The sequence below is a fragment of the Saccoglossus kowalevskii genome, chromosome 9, assembly GCF_978046115.1.
Source record: "Saccoglossus kowalevskii chromosome 9, keSacKowa6.1, whole genome shotgun sequence".
Classification (NCBI taxonomy): Eukaryota; Metazoa; Hemichordata; class Enteropneusta; family Harrimaniidae; genus Saccoglossus; species Saccoglossus kowalevskii.
Genome location: NC_140649.1, coordinates 1,315,832 through 1,336,231, shown reverse-complemented (window position 1 = coordinate 1,336,231; position 20,400 = coordinate 1,315,832). Strand labels below are relative to the sequence as shown.

Genomic DNA, 20,400 nt, shown 5'->3' with positions numbered 1-20,400 from the left:
TATAAGCTGTGGTAGTAGGTGAGGCCATGGCATGACTATCCCATATGTATAAGCTGTGGTAGTAGGTGAGACCATGACATGACTATCCCATATGTATAAGCTGTGGTAGTAGGTGAGACCATGGCATGACTATCCCATATGTATAAGCTGTGGTAGTAGGTGAGACCATGGCATGACTATCCCATATGTATAAGCTGTGGTAGTAGGTGAGACCATGGCATGACTATCCCATATGTATAAGCTGTGGTAGTGGGTGAGACCATGACATGACTATCCCATATGTATAAGCTGTGCTAGTAGGTGAGACCATGACATGACTATCCCATATGTATAAGCTGTGGTAGTAGGTGAGACCATGGCATGACTATCCCATATGTATAAGCTGTGGTAGTAGGTGAGACCATGGCATGACTATCCCATATGTATAAGCTGTGGTAGTAGGTGAGACCATGGCATGACTATCCCATATGTATAAGCTGTGGTAGTAGGTAAGACCATGGCATGACTATCCCATACATGTATGTATAAGCTGTGGTAGTAGGTGAGACCATGGCATGACTATCCCATATGTATAAGCTGTGGTAGTAGGTGAGACCATGACATGACTATCCCATATGTATAAGCTGTGGTAGTAGGTGAGACCATGACATGTCTGTCCTATATGTATAAGCTGTGGTAGTAGGCGAGACCATGGCATGACTATCCCATATGTATAAGCTCTGGTAGTAGGTGAGACCATGGCATGACTATCCCATATGTATAAGCTGTGGTAGTAGGTGAGACCATGGCATGACTATCCCATATGTATAAGCTGTGGTAGTAGGTGAGACCATGGCATGACTATCCCATATGTATAAGCTGTGGTAGTAGGTGAGACCATGGCATGACTATCCCATATGTATAAGCTGTGGTAGTAGGTGAGACCATGGCATGACTATCCCATATGTATAAGCTGTGGTAGTAGGTGAGACCATGGCATGACTATCCCATATGTATAAGCTGTGGTAGTAGGTGATACCATGGCATGACTATCCCATATATATAAGCTGTGGTAGTAGGTGAGACCATGACATGTCTGTCCCATACGTATAAGCTGTGGTAGTAGGTGAGACCATGGCATGACTATCCCATACGTATAAGCTGTGGTAGTAGGTGAGACCATGGCATGACAATCCCATATGTATAAGCTGTGGTAGTAGGTGAGACCATGACATGACTATCCCATATGTATAAGCTGTGGTAGTAGGTGAGACCATGACATGACTATCCCATATGTATAAGCTGTGGTAGTAGGTGAGACCATGGCATGACTATCCCATACGTATAAGCTGTGGTAGTAGGTGAGACCATGACATGACTATCCCATATGTATAAGCTGTGGTAGTAGGTGAGACCATGGCATGACTATCCCATATGTATAAGATGTGGTAGTAGGTAAGACCATGGCATGACTATCCCATACATGTATGTATAAGCTGTGGTAGTAGGTGAGACCATGACATGACTGTCCTATATGTATAAGCTGTGGTAGTAGGTGAGACAATGACATGACTATCCCATATGTATAAGCTGTGGTAGTAGGTGAGACCATGACATGACTATCCCATATGTATAAGCTGTGGTAGTAGGTGAGACCATGACATGTCTGTCCTATATGTATAAGCTGTGGTAGTAGGTGAGACCATGGCATGACTATCCCATATGTATAAGCTGTGGTAGTAGGTAAGACCATGACATGTCTGTCCTATATGTATAAGCTGTGGTAGTAGGTGAGACCATGACATGACTATCCCATATGTATAAGCTGTGGTAGTAGGTGAGACCATGGCATGACTATCCCATACGTATAAGCTGTGGTAGTAGGTGAGACCATGACATGACTATCCCATATGTATAAGCTGTGGTAGTAGGTAAGACCATGACATGTCTGTCCTATATGTATAAGCTGTGGTAGTAGGTGAGACCATGACATGACTATCCCATATGTATAAGCTGTGGTAGTAGGTGAGACCATGGCATGACTATCCCATATGTATAAGCTGTGGTAGCAGGTAAGACCATGGCATGACTATCCCATATGTATAAGCTGTGGTAGCAGGTAAGACCATGGCATGACTATCCCATATGTATAAGCTGTGGTAGTAGGTGAGACCATGGCATGGCTATCCCATATGTATAAGCTGTGGTAGTAGGTGAGACCATGACATGACTATCCCATATGTATAAGCTGTGGTAGTAGGCGAGACCATGGCATGACTATCCCATATGTATAAGCTGTGGTAGTAGGTGAGACCATGGCATGACTATCCCATATGTATAAGCTGTGGTAGTAGGTGAGACCATGGCATGACTATCCCATATGTATAAGCTGTGGTAGTAGGTGAGACCATGGCATGACTATCCCATATGTATAAGCTGTGGTAGTAGGTGAGACCATGGCATGACTATCCCATATGTATAAGCTGTGGTAGTAGGTGAGACCATGGCATGACTATCCCATATGTATAAGCTGTGGTAGTAGGTGAGACCATGACATGTCTGTCCCATATGTATAAGCTGTGGTAGTAGGTGAGACCATGGCATGACTATCCCATACGTATAAGCTGTGGTAGTAGGTGAGACCATGGCATGACAATCCCATATGTATAAGCTGCGGTAGTAGGTGAGACCATGACATGACTATCCCATATGTATAAGCTGTGGTAGTAGGTGAGACCATGACATGACTATCCCATATGTATAAGCTGTGGTAGTAGGTGAGACCATGGCATGACTATCCCATACGTATAAGCTGTGGTAGTAGGTGAGACCATGACATGACTATCCCATATGTATAAGCTGTGGTAGCAGGTAAGACCATGACATGTCTGTCCTATATGTATAAGCTGTGGTAGTAGGTGAGACCATGACATGACTATCCCATATGTATAAGCTGTGGTAGTAGGTAAGACCATGGCATGACTATCCCATACATGTATGTATAAGCTGTGGTAGTAGGTGAGACCATGACATGACTGTCCTATATGTATAAGCTGTGGTAGTAGGTGAGACCATGACATGACTATCCCATATGTATAAGCTGTGGTAGTAGGTGAGACCATGACATGACTATACCATATGTATAAGCTGTGGTAGTAGGTGAGACCATGACATGTCTGTCCTATATGTATAAGCTGTGGTAGTAGGTGAGACCATGGCATGACTATCCCATATGTATAAGCTGTGGTAGTAGGTAAGACCATGGCATGACTATCCCATATGTATAAGCTGTGGTAGTAGGTAAGACCATGACATGTCTGTCCTATATGTATAAGCTGTGGTAGTAGGTGAGACCATGACATGACTATCCCATATGTATAAGCTGTGGTAGTAGGTGAGACCATGGCATGACTATCCCATACGTATAAGCTGTGGTAGTAGGTGAGACCATGACATGTCTGTCCTATATGTATAAGCTGTGGTAGTAGGTGAGACCATGGCATGACTATCCCATATGTATAAGCTGTGGTAGTAGGTAAGACCATGGCATGACTATCCCATATGTATAAGCTGTGGTAGTAGGTAAGACCATGACATGTCTGTCCTATATGTATAAGCTGTGGTAGTAGGTGAGACCATGACATGACTATCCCATATGTATAAGCTGTGGTAGTAGGTGAGACCATGACATGACTATCCCATATGTATAAGCTGTGGTAGTAGGTGAGACCATGGCATGACTATCCCATATGTATAAGCTGTGGTAGCAGGTAAGACCATGGCATGACTATCCCATATGTATAAGCTGTGGTAGCAGGTAAGACCATGGCATGACTATCCCATATGTATAAGCTGTGGTAGTAGGTGAGACCATGGCATGGCTATCCCATATGTATAAGCTGTGGTAGTAGGTGAGACCATGACATGACTATCCCATATGTATAAGCTGTGGTAGTAGATGAGACCATGGCATGACTATCCCATATGTATAAGCTGTGGTAGTAGGTGAGACCATGGCATGACTATCCCATATGTATAAGCTGTGGTAGTAGGTGAGACCATGGCATGACTATCCCATATGTATAAGCTGTTGTAGTAGGTGAGACCATGACATGACTATCCCATATGTATAAGCTGTGGTAGTAGGTGAGACCATGGCATGACTATCCCATATGTATAAGCTGTGGTTGTAGGTGAGACCATGACATGACTATCCCATATGTATAAGCTGTGGTAGTAGGTGAGACCATGGCATGACTATCCCATATGTATAAGCTGTGGTAGTAGGTGAGACTATGACATGACTATCCCATATGTATAAGCTGTGGTAGTAGGTGAGACCATGGCATGACTATCCCATATGTATAAGCTGTGGTAGTAGGTGAGACCATGACATGACTATCCCATATGTATACGCTGTGGTAGTAGGTGAGACCATGGCATGACTATCCCATACGTATAAGCTGTGGTAGTAGGTGAGACCATGACATGACTATCCCATATGTATAAGCTGTGGTAGTAGGTAAGACCATGACATGTCTGTCCTATATGTATAAGCTGTGGTAGTAGGTGAGACCATGACATGACTATCCCATATGTATAAGCTGTGGTAGTAGGTGAGACCATGGCATGACTATCCCATATGTATAAGCTGTGGTAGCAGGTAAGACCATGGCATGACTATCCCATATGTATAAGCTAGGGTAGTAGGTGAGACCATGGCATGGCTATCCCATATGTATAAGCTGTGGTAGTAGGTGAGACCATGACATGACTATCCCATATGTATAAGCTGTGGTAGTAGGTGAGACCATGGCATGACTATCCCATATGTATAAGCTGTGGTAGTAGGTGAGACCATGGCATGACTATCCCATATGTATAAGCTGTGGTAGTAGGTGAGACCATGGCATGACTATCCCATATGTATAAGCTGTTGTAGTAGGTGAGACCATGACATGACTATCCCATATGTATAAGCTGTGGTAGTAGGTGAGACCATGGCATGACTATCCCATATGTATAAGCTGTGGTTGTAGGTGAGACCATGACATGACTATCCCATATGTATAAGCTGTGGTAGTAGGTGAGACCATGGCATGACTATCCCATATGTATAAGCTGTGGTAGTAGGTGAGACTATGACATGACTATCCCATATGTATAAGCTGTGGTAGTAGGTGAGACCATGGCATGACTATCCCATATGTATAAGCTGTGGTAGTAGGTGAGACCATGACATGACTATCCCATATGTATAAGCTGTGGTAGTAGGTGAGACCATGGCATGACTATCCCATATGTATAAGCTGTGGTAGTAGGTGAGACCATGACATGACTATCCCATATGTATAAGCTGTGGTAGTAGGTGAGACCATGGCATGACTATCCCATATGTATAAGCTGTGGTAGTAGGTGAGACCATGACATGACTATCCCATATGTACATGTATAAGCTGTGGTAGTAGGTGAGACCATGGCATGACTATCCCATACATGTATGTATAAGCTGTGGTAGGCGGTGAGACCATGGCATGACTATCCCATATGTATAAGCTGTGGTAGTAGGTGAGACCATGGCATGACTATCCCATATGTATAAGCTGTTGTAGTAGGTGAGACCATGACATGACTATCCCATATGTATAAGCTGTGGTAGTACATGTAGGTGAGACCATGGCATGACTACCCCATATGTACATGTATAAGCTGTGGTAGTAGGTGAGACCATGGCATGACTATCCCATACATGTATGTATAAGCTGTGGTAGTAGGTGAGACCATGGCATGACTATCCCATATGTACATGTATAAGCTGTGGTAGTAGGTGAGACCATGGCATGACTATCCCATACATGTATGTATAAGCTGTGGTAGTAGGTGAGACCATGGCATGACTATCCCATATGTATAAGCTGTGGTAGTAGGTGAGACCATGGCATGACTATCCCATATGTATAAGCTGTGGTAGTAGGTGAGACCATGGCATGACTATCCCATATGTATAAGCTGTGGTAGTAGGTGAGACCATGACATGACTATCCCATATGTATAAGCTGTGGTAGTAGGTGAGACCATGGCATGACTATCCCATATGTATAAGCTGTGGTAGTAGGTGAGACCATGACATGACTATCCCATATGTATAAGCTGTGGTAGTAGGTGAGACCATGGCATGACTATCCCATATGTATAAGCTGTGGTAGTAGGTGAGACCATGACATGACTATCCCATATGTATAAGCTGTGGTAGTAGGTGAGACCATGGCATGACTATCCCATATGTATAAGCTGTGGTAGTAGGTGAGACCATGGCATGACTATCCCATATGTATAAGATGTGGTAGTAGGTGAGACCATGGCATGACTATCCCATATGTATAAGATGTGGTAGTAGGTGAGACCATGACATTACTATCCCATATGTATAAGCTGTGGTAGGAGGTGAGACCATGGCATGACTATCCCATACATGTATGTATAAGCTGTGGTAGTAGGTGAGACCATGACATGACTATCCCATATGTATAAGCTGTGGTAGTAGGTGAGACCATGGCATGACTATCCCATATGTATAAGCTGTGGTAGTAGGTGAGACCATGGCATGACTATCCCATATGTATAAGCTGTGGTAGCAGGTAAGACCATGGCATGACTATCCCATATGTATAAGCTGTGGTAGTAGGTGAGACCATGGCATGACTATCCCATATGTATAAGCTGTGGTAGTAGGTGAGACCATGGCATGACTATCCCATATGTATAAGCTGTGGTAGTAGGTGAGACCATGACATGACTATCCCATATGTATAAGCTGTGGTAGTAGGTGAGACCATGGCATGACTATCCCATATGTATAAGCTGTGGTAGTAGGTGAGACCATGGCATGACTATCCCATATGTATAAGCTGTGGTAGTAGGTGAGACCATGGCATGACTATCCCATATGTATAAGCTGTGGTAGTGGGTGAGACCATGACATGACTATCCCATATGTATAAGCTGTGGTAGTAGGTGAGACCATGACATGACTATCCCATATGTATAAGCTGTGGTAGTAGGTGAGACCATGGCATGACTATCCCATATGTATAAGCTGTGGTAGTAGGTGAGACCATGGCATGACTATCCCATATGTATAAGCTGTGGTAGTAGGTGAGACCATGGCATGACTACTGTAAAAGGGGTAATTGTTTACTGGGTTTTAATTTAGCTTATTTCGCTGACTGGAAAAATGCGCTAAATTAAAACACAGTGAATATGTAACATTTAACATAGAACACATTATCTAAATGACGAAACCGTGAATTTAAAACCTACTGAATATGCCTGAAATGGTAAATCAGTGAAATTTAAACCCAGTGAAAATTAGTCATTTTACAGTATCCCATATGTATAAGCTGTGGTAGTAGGTGAGACCATGGCATGACTATCCCATATGTATAAGCTGTGGTAGTAGGTGAGACCATGACATGACTATCCCATATGTATAAGCTGTGGTAGTAGGTGAGACCATGACATGTCTGTCCCATACGTATAAGCTGTGGTAGTAGGTGAGACCATGGCATGACTATCCCATACGTATAAGCTGTGGTAGCAGGTAAGACCATGGCATGACTATCCCATATGTATAAGATGTGGTAGTAGGTAAGACCATGACATGACTATCCCATATGTATAAGCTGTGGTAGCAGGTAAGACCATGACATGACTATCGCATATGTATAAGCTGTGGTAGTAGGTGAGACCATGGCATGACTATCCCATATGTATAAGCTGTGGTAGTAGGTGAGACCATGGCATGACTATCCCATATGTATAAGCTGTGGTAGTAGGTGAGACCATGGCATGACTATCCCATATGTATAAGCTGTGGTAGTAGGTGAGACCATGACATGACTATCCCATACGTATAAGCTGTGGTAGTAGGTGAGACCATGGCATGACTATCCCATATGTATAAGCTGTGGTAGTAGGTGAGACCATGGCATGACTATCCCATATGTATAAGCTGTGGTAGTAGGTGAGACCATGGCATGACTATCCCATATGTATAAGCTGTGGTAGTAGGTGAGACCATGGCATGACTACTGTAAAAGGGGTAATTGTTTACTGGGTTTTAATTTAGCTTATTTCGCTGACTGGAAAAATGCGCTAAATTAAAACACAGTGAATATGTAACATTTAGCATAGAACACATTATCTAAATGACGAAACCGTGAATTTAAAACCTACTGAATATGCCTGAAATGGTAAATCAGTGAAATTTAAACCCAGTGAAAATTAGTCATTTTACAGTATCCCATATGTATAAGCTGTGGTAGTAGGTGAGACCATGGCATGACTATCCCATATGTATAAGCTGTGGTAGTAGGTGAGACCATGACATGACTATCCCATATGTATAAACTGTGGTAGTAGGTGAGACCATGGCATGACTATCCCATATGTATAAGCTGTGGTAGTAGGTGAGACCATGACATGACTATCCCATATGTATAAGCTGTGGTAGTAGGTGAGACCATGGCATGACTATCCCATATGTATAAGCTGTGGTAGTAGGTGAAACCATGACATGACTATCCCATATGTATAAGCTGTGGTAGTAGGTGAGACCATGGCATGACTATCCCATATGTATAAGCTGTGGTAGTAGGTGAGACCATGACATGACTATCCCATATGCATAAGCTGTGGTAGTAGGTGAGACCATGGCATGACTATCCCATATGTATAAGCTGTGGTAGTAGGTGAGACCATGGCATGACTATCCCATATGTATAAGCTGTGGTAGTAGGTGAGATTATGGCATGACTATCCCATATGTATAAGCTGTGGTAGTAGGTGAGACCATGGCATGACTATCCCATATGTATAAGCTGTGGTAGTAGGTGAGATTATGGCATGACTATCCCATATGTATAAGCTGTGGTAGTAGGTGAGACCATGACATGACTATCCCATATGCATAAGCTGTGGTAGTAGGTGAGACCATGGCATGACTATCCCATATGCATAAGCTGTGGTAGCAGGTAAGACCATGGCATGACTATCCCATATGTATAAGATGTGGTAGTAGGTGAGACCATGACATGACTATCCCATATGCATAAGCTGTGGTAGTAGGTGAGACCATGGCATGACTATCCCATATGCATAAGCTGTGGTAGCAGGTAAGACCATGGCATGACTATCCCATATGTATAAGATGTGGTAGTAGGTAAGACCATGACATGACTATCCCATATGTATAAGCTGTGGTAGCAGGTAAGACCATGACATGACTATCCCATATGTATAAGCTGTGGTAGCAGGTGAGACCATGGCATGACTATCCCATATGTATAAGCTGTGGTAGTAGGTGAGATTATGGCATGACTATCCCATATGTATAAGCTGTGGTAGTAGGTGAGACCATGGCATGACTATCTCATATGTATAAGCTGTGGTAGTAGGTGAGATTATGGCATGACTATCCCATATGTATAAGCTGTGGTAGTAGGTGAGACCATGACATGACTATCCCATATGCATAAGCTGTGGTAGTAGGTGAGACCAAGGCATGACTATCCCATATGCATAAGCTGTGGTAGCAGGTAAGACCATGGCATGACTATCCCATATGTATAAGATGTGGTAGTAGGTGAGACCATGACATGACTATCCCATATGCATAAGCTGTGGTAGTAGGTGAGACCATGGCATGACTATCCCATATGCATAAGCTGTGGTAGCAGGTAAGACCATGGCATGACTATCCCATATGTATAAGATGTGGTAGTAGGTAAGACCATGACATGACTATCCCATATGTATAAGCTGTGGTAGCAGGTAAGACCATGACATGACTATCCCATATGTATAAGCTGTGGTAGTAGGCGAGACCATGGCATGACTATCCCATATGTATAAGCTGTGGTAGTAGGTGAGACCATGGCATGACTATCCCATATGTATAAGCTGTGGTAGTAGGTGAGACCATGGCATGACTATCTCATATGTATAAGCTGTGGTAGTAGGTGAGACCATGGCATGACTATCCCATATGTATAAGCTGTGGTAGTAGGTGAGACCATGGCATGACTATCCCATATGTATAAGCTGTGGTAGTAGGTGAGACCATGGCATGACTATCCCATATGTACAAGCTGTGGTAGTAGGTGAGACCATGGCATGACTATCTCATATGTATAAGCTGTGGTAGTAGGTGAGACCATGGCATGACTATCCCATATGTATAAGCTGTGGTAGTAGGTGAGACCATGGCATGACTATCCCATATGTATAAGCTGTGGTAGTAGGTGAGACCATGGCATGACTATCCCATATGTATAAGCTGTGGTAGTAGGTGAGACCATGACATGTCTGTCCCATACGTATAAGCTGTGGTAGTAGGTGAGACCATGACATGACTATCCCATATGTATAAGCTGTGGTAGTAGGTAAGACCATGGCATGACTATCCCATATGTATAAGCTGTGGTAGTAGGTGAGACCATGACATGACTATCCCATATGCATAAGCTGTGGTAGTAGGTGAGATTATGGCATGACTATCCCATATGTATAAGCTGTGGTAGTAGGTGAGACCATGACATGACTATCTCATATGTATAAGCTGTGGTAGTAGGTGAGACCATGGCATGACTATCCCATATGTATAAGCTGTGGTAGTAGGTGAGACCATGGCATGACTATCCCATATGTATAAGCTGTGGTAGTAGGTGAGACCATGGCATGACTATCCCATATGTATAAGCTGTGGTAGTAGGTGAGACCATGACATGTCTGTCCCATACGTATAAGCTGTGGTAGTAGGTGAGACCATGACATGACTATCCCATATGTATAAGCTGTGGTAGTAGGTAAGACCATGGCATGACTATCCCATATGTATAAGCTGTGGTAGTAGGTGAGACCATGACATGACTATCCCATATGCATAAGCTGTGGTAGTAGGTGAGATTATGGCATGACTATCCCATATGTATAAGCTGTGGTAGTAGGTGAGACCATGGCATGACTATCCCATATGTATAAGCTGTGGTAGTAGGTGAGACCATGGCATGACTATCCCATATGTATAAGCTGTGGTAGTAGGTGAGACCATGACATGACTATCCCATATGTATAAGCTGTGGTAGTAGGTGAGACCATGGCATGACTATCCCATATGTATAAGCTGTGGTAGTAGGTGAGATTATGGCATGACTATCCCATATGTATAAGCTGTGGTAGTAGGTGAGACCATGGCATGACTATCCCATATGTATAAGCTGTGGTACATGTAGTAGGCATGCCTGACCAGTATATAGGCTGACTTACCGGTATATGAACACCCTAAGTGAGTATTATGAATTCACCCCAAGCTGGGGTTACATAATATTGCATGTAACGCAATGCAGTTATCAAATTTGCTAGATTATTAAACTATTTATGGAAATTACAGAAATTTGAACAACTGTCTGGTGACAATTTGCATACTAATGTGCATAATCATTATCAGTCTCCTTGAAGCTACAAATGTATATATCAAATCAAGTATACAATAAACATGAATAAACCATTGTAATGGTTAAAATAATGACTTTGGTGGTATAAGACCATGGTGGTAAAACAAATCACTGTATTCATACGAGTCCCACTCACAAAATTTTAAGAAATAGAAATGTTATCCTGGATAACCTTATAATTTATAGATTGGACCCCAGCTTGCCTGAAAAACTGGGTCCCTTTTTAATAATTGGAGTCAGTGAAGCAAAATATGGGGTTAACGCCATCCCTGATACTGCCATGTGGTTTTTACCCTAAAGACTGACAGGCGAAGAGAAAAACATTCCATCCATACTGTAATCATGAAAAGAAAACAACTTTAGAAAGGGCGGATACATATCAGCCTAAAACACTCATGACATGAAAATTTATACAATTATTAATTGAAAACTTAGTTGCTTATGCTTAGTTGCTCATCATTGTATAAGACATTATCAACATACACTCTAACATTTGTCATCACAGTCACAATTTATGCATGTGTGTACAACCAATTGTGTGATTGTGTACAACCAATCAATTTTGAAATTTATATCAGTAATAATTCTAAAATTGACAGCTTTCTCAATAAAGATAGTTATGTACATTCCAGCATGTAATCTTACCTCATATAACAGCACATTGACTTTGCATGTATTTACAAAGTAGACTAACCTGTCACACGTTGGGTGTTCTATCGCAATAAAGCAACAACCGTTGCAAACACAAACCTGGGACACATGACCTGTTTCGATTGGATAAGCATGTGCACGAGCCACCCCCTAGTGAACTCATTCAGATGAAAGTGGCAAGCTAATGGCAGATCAAATTCACTGGTACACCTATCATTTACAAGCAACTGTACTGAAAATACCTGAAACTGACTGCATTGCAACTGACCATGTCCTTTGCCCAGTCACGGACAAACACTTTCCAACTAACCCAAAAGCTTGCCCAGGTACATTTTGTGTATTCAGTTTTCACAATCTATAGAAATTCAAGGTGTATCTTTCCACTTAGTGCACTTCATATGTTCAAGTGACATCGATAACTGATGCAATGTCTAATTAACATATATGTTATTTAGTTTATCTACCTTCCTAGCACTGTGAAAATAAAATGGCTGCCATAATTGAAAAAAATCCTGAAACTCAAAATAAAATTACTGCATGTCATCTCAAGTGTCATAAACTGAATTCAGTTACAGAATCACCAAGAGTGCACTATTCCTTTATGTAACTTGAATAGTACATTGCTAAACCTGTACTGTAGGTGTTTGCTGGCATCTGTACGAGGTAAGCCAAGAGGTCATCAGTTTCATGATGAAAATCGATCAAACATTGGAAATATAACTAGGATTTTTCCAAAGTTTGAACAATATCTGTCCATTTATAATCTACATGTGGATCCAGTTCCAAAATAAAAGAAATTCTTGATTTTGTTGAATTTTTAACACTAAAATAACATTTGGTCCCTTGAATCTGATCATCAAACAATTAAAGATGCCTATGTGTGAACTAATGTATGATGTATCAAGTTTGATCATGAGCAGTAAAGGCAAGTCACAAGGATTGTGTTAACCCCATATTTTGCTTCCCGGACTCCAATTATTTAAGAGGGACCCAGTTTGTCAGACAAGCTGGGATCCAATTTCTAATGAAGTTATCCAGAGTCAAATTTCAATTTTTTTAAATTTTGTAAGTGGGACTCGTCTTGCAGAGACAGTAGCACAAACCCTGAGTCATAAATATGCCTCTGGAACCACATTCTTAAAAACAAAATGGCCACCAGTCTGCCATTTTGAATCTGATTTATACCTGAAACTAATCAGGTCTGCGCATTGCCCCAGAGCATGTAGTAAGTTTCATTGAAATCTGACTAGTGGTTCTTAAAATATCTGTGGAACACACATACATGTACACACAGAAAGACAGACACACAGACAGACACATACACGTCTTACCGTCGTCCTGACGACACACATTGGATTAACTTTTAATATACAGTAGTTGAAGTAACTTTTAATATAGTTTTAATATATATTTGAATTTAATTAAACTAAATTACAATGCAATCAGACAATGTAGAATTGTGTTTTAATTAAGTTTAATTAAACAAGCAGCCTCTCGGCTGAGATAGCTCCGCTGTTAGCAATGCACATTTCGAGTAAAGAACAGAAGATATCATTAGAAAATGAACAATATGCATAGTATCAATGCAATGGGACTTGCTGTTTTCAACAAGAATTCAAAAATATCATTTTTCACCATAAATGATTGTGGTTTTTAACAAGAAGAAAATATCACTTTTTACCAAAAATGACAAAAATATTCATCAAAATTAGAGAATTAAAGATATCATCATGAAATGAACAAATTTGAGAGTGGTCCATATGTAGTATCTATATATATAATATCAAAGCAATTGGACTTGTGGTTTTTAACAAGAAGTTGAAAATATCACTTTTTACCAAAAATGACAAAAATATTCACCAAAATTAGAGAATTGAAGATATGATCATGAAATGAACAAATCTGAGAGAGGTCTACCCAAGGTACATATACACCAAGTATCAAAGCATTCAGGCTTGTAGTTTTCAAGAAGAAGTCGAAAATGTAAAACATTGACACAGACGACGGACACCGGACAATCACTCATATAATAAGCTCCGCTCGACAAAGTCGACAGCGGAGCTAATAAAAGTTGAATGTCCCGTGATTGAAGATAGAAATGTTTACGAAGTTTAGGTTTAGTAAGGGAGGAAGGAATGGTACAATTATATTAAATTAATATAAATTGAACCATACATTCCCTCTTTACTAAACCTGAGCTTCACAAGCTTGACCTAAATTCGATTAAATATTAATATAAATTATGAAAATAGTGATGCTCGTCACAATGTACATGTAGGTCTTGTCGTCACAAGTCAGTGTAAAGTTAAATTGAAGTTGTCACACGCACACGCACGCGCACACGCACACACACACACACACCCACACACACGCGCACACACACACACACACACACACACACACACACACACACACACACACACACACACACACACACACACTGCATTTGTACATGCTACACATCGATAAAGAACTTTCCTCAAACGAACAAGATGAAATGAACACATGGTTTACTATTATGAGCGTAACTATATGAAAATGAACACACAAAGTTTGGTCCATAAATTATTCATGATACCTTGAAAGTCTAGCCAATTTTTATTTTAACACTAGGCAATTATGAAGAGATCATTTTTTTTTCTGAAGGTTGGGTATAGAGGGTAGAAATCATGGCATCAACAGTTCATTGAGCTATTTGATAGAGACAAATTTGTTGTTAGAAGTAATATTTATCTCTAGATTCGACAAATTACTTGTACTGATATGCATTTCCATTATTTTACTTCAATACCCCACAAACAGGCTTACAGCAATGGGACGCAATGGCATTCTCCCATATTACTTGATGGAATTACAACAATGGACAGAGTGAGAAAAATAAATGTTTCTAAACATTATTATAATATGAATGATATATTTTTTTACAATATCTTCAGATGCAAATATCCTGGACTGCTCTTTTCAAATAATACTTATTTAGCAAGTTTTGTGCAAAATAAATTGGTCACACTTTAGAAAGAGAAATGAGGACAATCTGGATATCATAAATAAATATTGTATGTGCACTACCACTATAAACTAAAATGCTGTGACCCTGTTTTTAAGTAGTTTTCCAAAATCACTATATGATATAAAAGTATGGTTCACCATAGTGTTAGTATAATCTTTAAGTTTTTGTGACATGTCAAATCAATCGGCCTGGAGCATTATTAATAAATAATACGTTTTATACATTTTGTATGTAATATATGCAATATAAAATAAGTGAGATGATCAAGCTAAAAAAAAACTCCATGGTAATACTACCAGCTACTGAATAAAACTAAGTGAGACGTATGTAATCTGACCACATTTACTTCCAAGTTTCAGTCACTTACAAGTTTAAGTGGTTATTCTATATTCTGTTTAGTGGTTAGAAAAAAAACAGACATGAGATATTGAACACATCATTTCTGGGTTTAATCATTTCTTCTATTTACATTAGAGGCAGTGGAGCTGAATAAACGTTTATACATGTGAACTATGATTTGACAAAAGACCAATGATCACAGTATTAACAGTTTCAAGAAGAGGACATTTAAAGCGAACTTAAATGCGGCCTTAATTTATAGTTGTGTATATTCTAAACTGTATTCGAAATAATATTGCAGTGGTTTAATTTTGTTTTAATTATAACTGTAGCTTGGATAGGCATTTGAAGTGCTTGCCATGGAGGCCATTCATGGAGGGGAATAATTAACGAATGAACATATTTAACATCCGGGTACTTTTCAAAGCTATGATGTTCTAGTATCTGATCGCATTCGTATACGCCATTGTACATAGCCGTTCATGCTGCCAAGCATTGTGTACTATTAGTATAAACTCAACTTTTATATGCACAATGTGCTTTTTAAAATTTGGGTTAGAGCCTTATGCGTTTGAACCACAGTATTCTGAGAGTGAAAGCCCAATTGCGTTAAAGTACCGTACTTCCCCGATCGTAAGCCCCTTCCGAGTATGAAGCCCATCCCTATGTTTTTACTTGGTATTTATCGAGTTGAGAGCATTCACGATTATAAGCCCAGAGTGTTTTTACTGGGCGTCGACGATATTCTTTAAAATATGCGTGTAAAAGGTGTGTTTCATTTCATAATAATCGTGATTGGCATGTTAGTTTGGTTCATGCTTTTAGTTTTATGAGAAAACTCGCATTAATTTCAAGTTCAGAGTGCATGGCGAACGTACACAACATGATTCGCATCGTTTCTATTCTGTCATTTATGATTTACTCAGGATGAACATCGATGTTGCAATTCTGGAGTAATCCATATTTCTTTGAGTAGTAGCCTTCGAAAAGCCAAAAATATGATCGTCAAGGCGTGTACCTGGTTATTGGGCATGGTTTACTTTGAGACTATCATGAAAGGCCTAGGGTTTGAACGATAAGACATGTTGGCGACCGAGAAAGGTGTTAAGTTCTTCCTCCACACTCAGTTTACCCACGATTACTATTAACCGTCTTTTATATTTCGGAAATTGCGAATCGCCAGTTTTTAGGGAAAAAAATCATCGTTTTTTCGTTGCAATCAGTGCTACAGATCGCATTTTAACATTGCGGTAATTCACTTCCGCATTGCGCTAAAAAATCATCGTCAATAATCAGAAAATTATATCATTACGACACATCATTTTGATTGGTTAATGAAAGACATGACCTGTTATGTCAAAGGAAGTTGTTCCAGGTCAAATCGTGCTGAAAAACCTCATGGTGGAAAATTGTTTTGCGTCGAAGGTTTGCGTACGATCGAAAACATACCAAAACGAAGATAATGATAAATGCCTTCGTCCAATGTTTCCTCACAGACCTTACCCATTATTTCACCGTAAATTCAGACGGCATGTAAATAGCATTGTAATAAAATGTGTGTGTTTTTTATGAACATGTTTGTTTCTTCATTGTAAGTATCGTTCAAATCAATGACGCATTTTTTTTCAAAAATAAGTATTATTTTCCCGAGCCCTGAATATTTTTTTTGGATAATTTTTCGTTGTTTGCAAGATGGTTACAGTGTTTAACTCCAAAACAAAATCATTTTTTCTGAGTTGGTCCTCGAGTACAAGCACATCCTTTACTTTTCCTTTACGTGTTCATGCCTCCGGGCTTATGATCAGGGAAGTATGACGATTCAGATCAGCCCAGTGTGAGTGATGAGAGTATATCGTCGACGATGCCCCTTGTTTAGATGAAAGTTTTATTTCAAATTACACGGAAGTCTGTGAACAATCTGCTTGGTGTTCCTGACACTTGTCTCATGATTTGCCAGTGCAGCCCCGTGAATACATGGACGAAAATGTTTCCACCACCACCCTACGAACTCAAGATTGCATACTCCAGCATCCATACTTTGAATAATTTGCACGCCGCACAGTGCAGTACTGGAAACAGCATTTATTAGACAGTTAGACTAAAATCAAGACAAAATGCCTGTCTCGATCAATCGCACATCCATAATGTTTGTATGTTGATATGCTTGTAAATAACATAAACGTAAAAGTCGAAACAACCTAGACTAGAAGTCAATTCACCAGTCCAGCCAGCTATGGCTCCCTAAGTTGCTTATATTTAATCAGATATTATTTCGTCATCATGCTTTGTTACCTTACCTGTTTATACCTCATGAGGGAGTTTTTTTATGGCAAGATGGCGCGAACGGAAGTCCTTCGCAGGTTTATGGTTTCTCATATTTAAATCATCATAACTCTGAAGATAATCATTTTTTTTTCAAATTTATAATCAATATACATAACTTGATAAATACAAACACCAAAATAGGCTCTATTTAGTTCCCCTTTAACTCTAATTTTGCATAATTAGGGTTTATAATAGGGTCACCCTGTGTGACACTCACTGAACAAAACGATTGACAGTGCCCAGAACACAAAGGTGGGGACGTGGGATAAAGTACCTTTATCTAGGTTGGGCCTTGAGCAAATTAGGTTGCCATGTAGTTAACAAATTCATTGCATACCTATGTCCTGACGTAACTTGATAAGAGGGAAATTCGACTGCGATCATAGAAACTGTAGTACTTCACTCTACAAAAGCCTCTTTCAGGCTTTGACTTGAAGCTGGGCATAAGATTATATATCCATTGCTAGTTGTTTGAATGTTGAAATGCAAGGGCGGCGTGGAGCAGCAGCGTTATAGTTTAGGCATACCGTTGTATGTAGTCAGTAGAATTCGTCAACACAATAGAATTGTACAGGCCGATATGACAAGTCATGCTGGCCATGCACTGATTCACCGGTACCAGAATTCCGGCACATTGCATACATACATGAACAAAACAATGCAAATAAAACAAAGGAAATAATTCCGTACAAATTACAGCTACATTTGAATAGAGGCACATGAGTCAAAATAGCGAATACAGATATCGCGTCGATCAAGAAGAAACGCGAAATGTAAATGCAGTTTCACTAGAGACCACCTCCCTATTTTTTACATTGTGGTCATACTCTGTCCTAACACAAGAAACGACTTGTGAAAAGGCATTTCACCTTCACTGAACGTGATGCTGACCTGCAGCACGGCAAAGTAGCTTGTGTTGGTGTCAACTACAGTATCTACTATCTGTTTACATTGATCACCGACATAATCAGCGCAACGTGTCAGCATAAAACTCGCAAATGGCACAAGAAGGCTAGATAATTACTTACTCTTAATTGTGACCAATGCTCTGCAGAAACAAAAACACCAACAAAGCTCACAAGACAGTAAAATACAGCTGGCGAAGTCTCAAGTCTCGTCACTCGTAAACCTGACCGCCATTATCTGAAAGGTTAAATACCCGGATGTTAATGACGTCATTTGATAAGGATTTCATTGGGTCAAGATTTCACCGTATACTTTTCGCTCTGAAGCAGGCCTGGTTCATATACTAGTATAAATATAGCGAATACCAGTAACAGACCCGTAGCCAGCACTTTTGAATAGGGGGTTCGAAAACAACAAAAATATATTTGATGTGAAACGTGCATTTTTTAATTTTATCTTAGAGCTCAGTTACAGACATTTTTATATTCTCGGTTTTAAATTCAACTTGATTGGCTTACTTTGTGTTACGTTGTTAAGTTATTTCACATCTTTACCTATTTTACCATTTTTAGCGAAGGGGGTTGCTGAGCCCCACCCACAGACAAATATACGCACACCCTAGATCTACTACTGCAAATTGTTGTACATAATAAGACAAGATGGGACGTATCTTATCATTATTAGTTTTATATCGCTCGCACGGACACCCTTCATGGGCGTTGTCAGAATTCCCACGGTAACGCTTGTATTAAAACACAGTCCCTCAGTGTTGAGGGACTGTGATTGAAACAATATCAAGCGCACCTTCATATTGCTATCAACAGCCGTGGTTTCTAAAACAATATCCGTGTTGCTTTTAGCAAGTATGGGCAGGTGACAGTGTATGTCACCACGTGTATTAATATAATTCGTAAAACATTATCACCTGCGACAAATAAGCCTGTATAGCATTTCACCACGATGTGGAGGTATTAAATCACTTTTGATACTTTCATTCAATGTATTATTCGGGAAACGTATGCGGGTGTATTGAATCATTGTCTTATCATAAAAGGTGTTTTGAGTCATAACATGTATCAGTTTGGATCACGTGATTTACCTTATAAAAACATGTTACTTTATACTAGACAGAGTGACAGAGAGAAATAGGGAGACTCAGACATACAGACTCAGAGACATACCGATTCCTGAGTTCACTTGTTTGCTGCCTGGGCTTGGCCGTTTAGCTAACGCCCAGGGATAACCATTGCGCTTCGTCATCCCGATGTCACCATCCGATTAAAGATCACCAGTTCATACTTCTTCCATCCACAGTCGACACATTATTGATAGTAGAATGCTACTCACGATTTTTTTTTTTTTTTTTTGCTCTTCGCAGATGTTATCGAACATAGCAGTAACACTATTTCGTGCGTGTCCGTATTATTTGCATAATTGCATAGTGTATTTGCAAAAGATCAGCCCTTAGATCATTATATAATGGACAATATAAAAACAAAGTAAATTTCATTTTCTATCATTCTAAATTCAAACGTATTACTGCAAAACTACAAATTCTTTGATCTAGCGATATTATCGTCGTGTGTCTGCCTAACTCAATATTAAGTTCATGGCCAAAACAGCGACAACACGTCAGTATATATTTTAGTCTATAATTGCTTGCTCTCAGGTTCTCAA

General features: G+C 40.0%; 1 protein-coding gene across 1 annotated transcript in view; it reads right to left on the bottom strand.

The window, feature by feature from the left end:
- Positions 1 to 18,956, bottom strand: part of LOC100376657 (uncharacterized) — a 140,774-nt gene extending 121,818 nt beyond the window's left edge. Inside the window, exon 1 of the mRNA XM_085503032.1 lies at positions 18,846 to 18,956. The gene's annotated coding sequence lies outside the window, so the exon portion shown is untranslated. The remainder of the gene's footprint in view (positions 1 to 18,845) is intronic.
- Between the last annotated feature and the right edge of the window lie 1,444 nt (positions 18,957 to 20,400).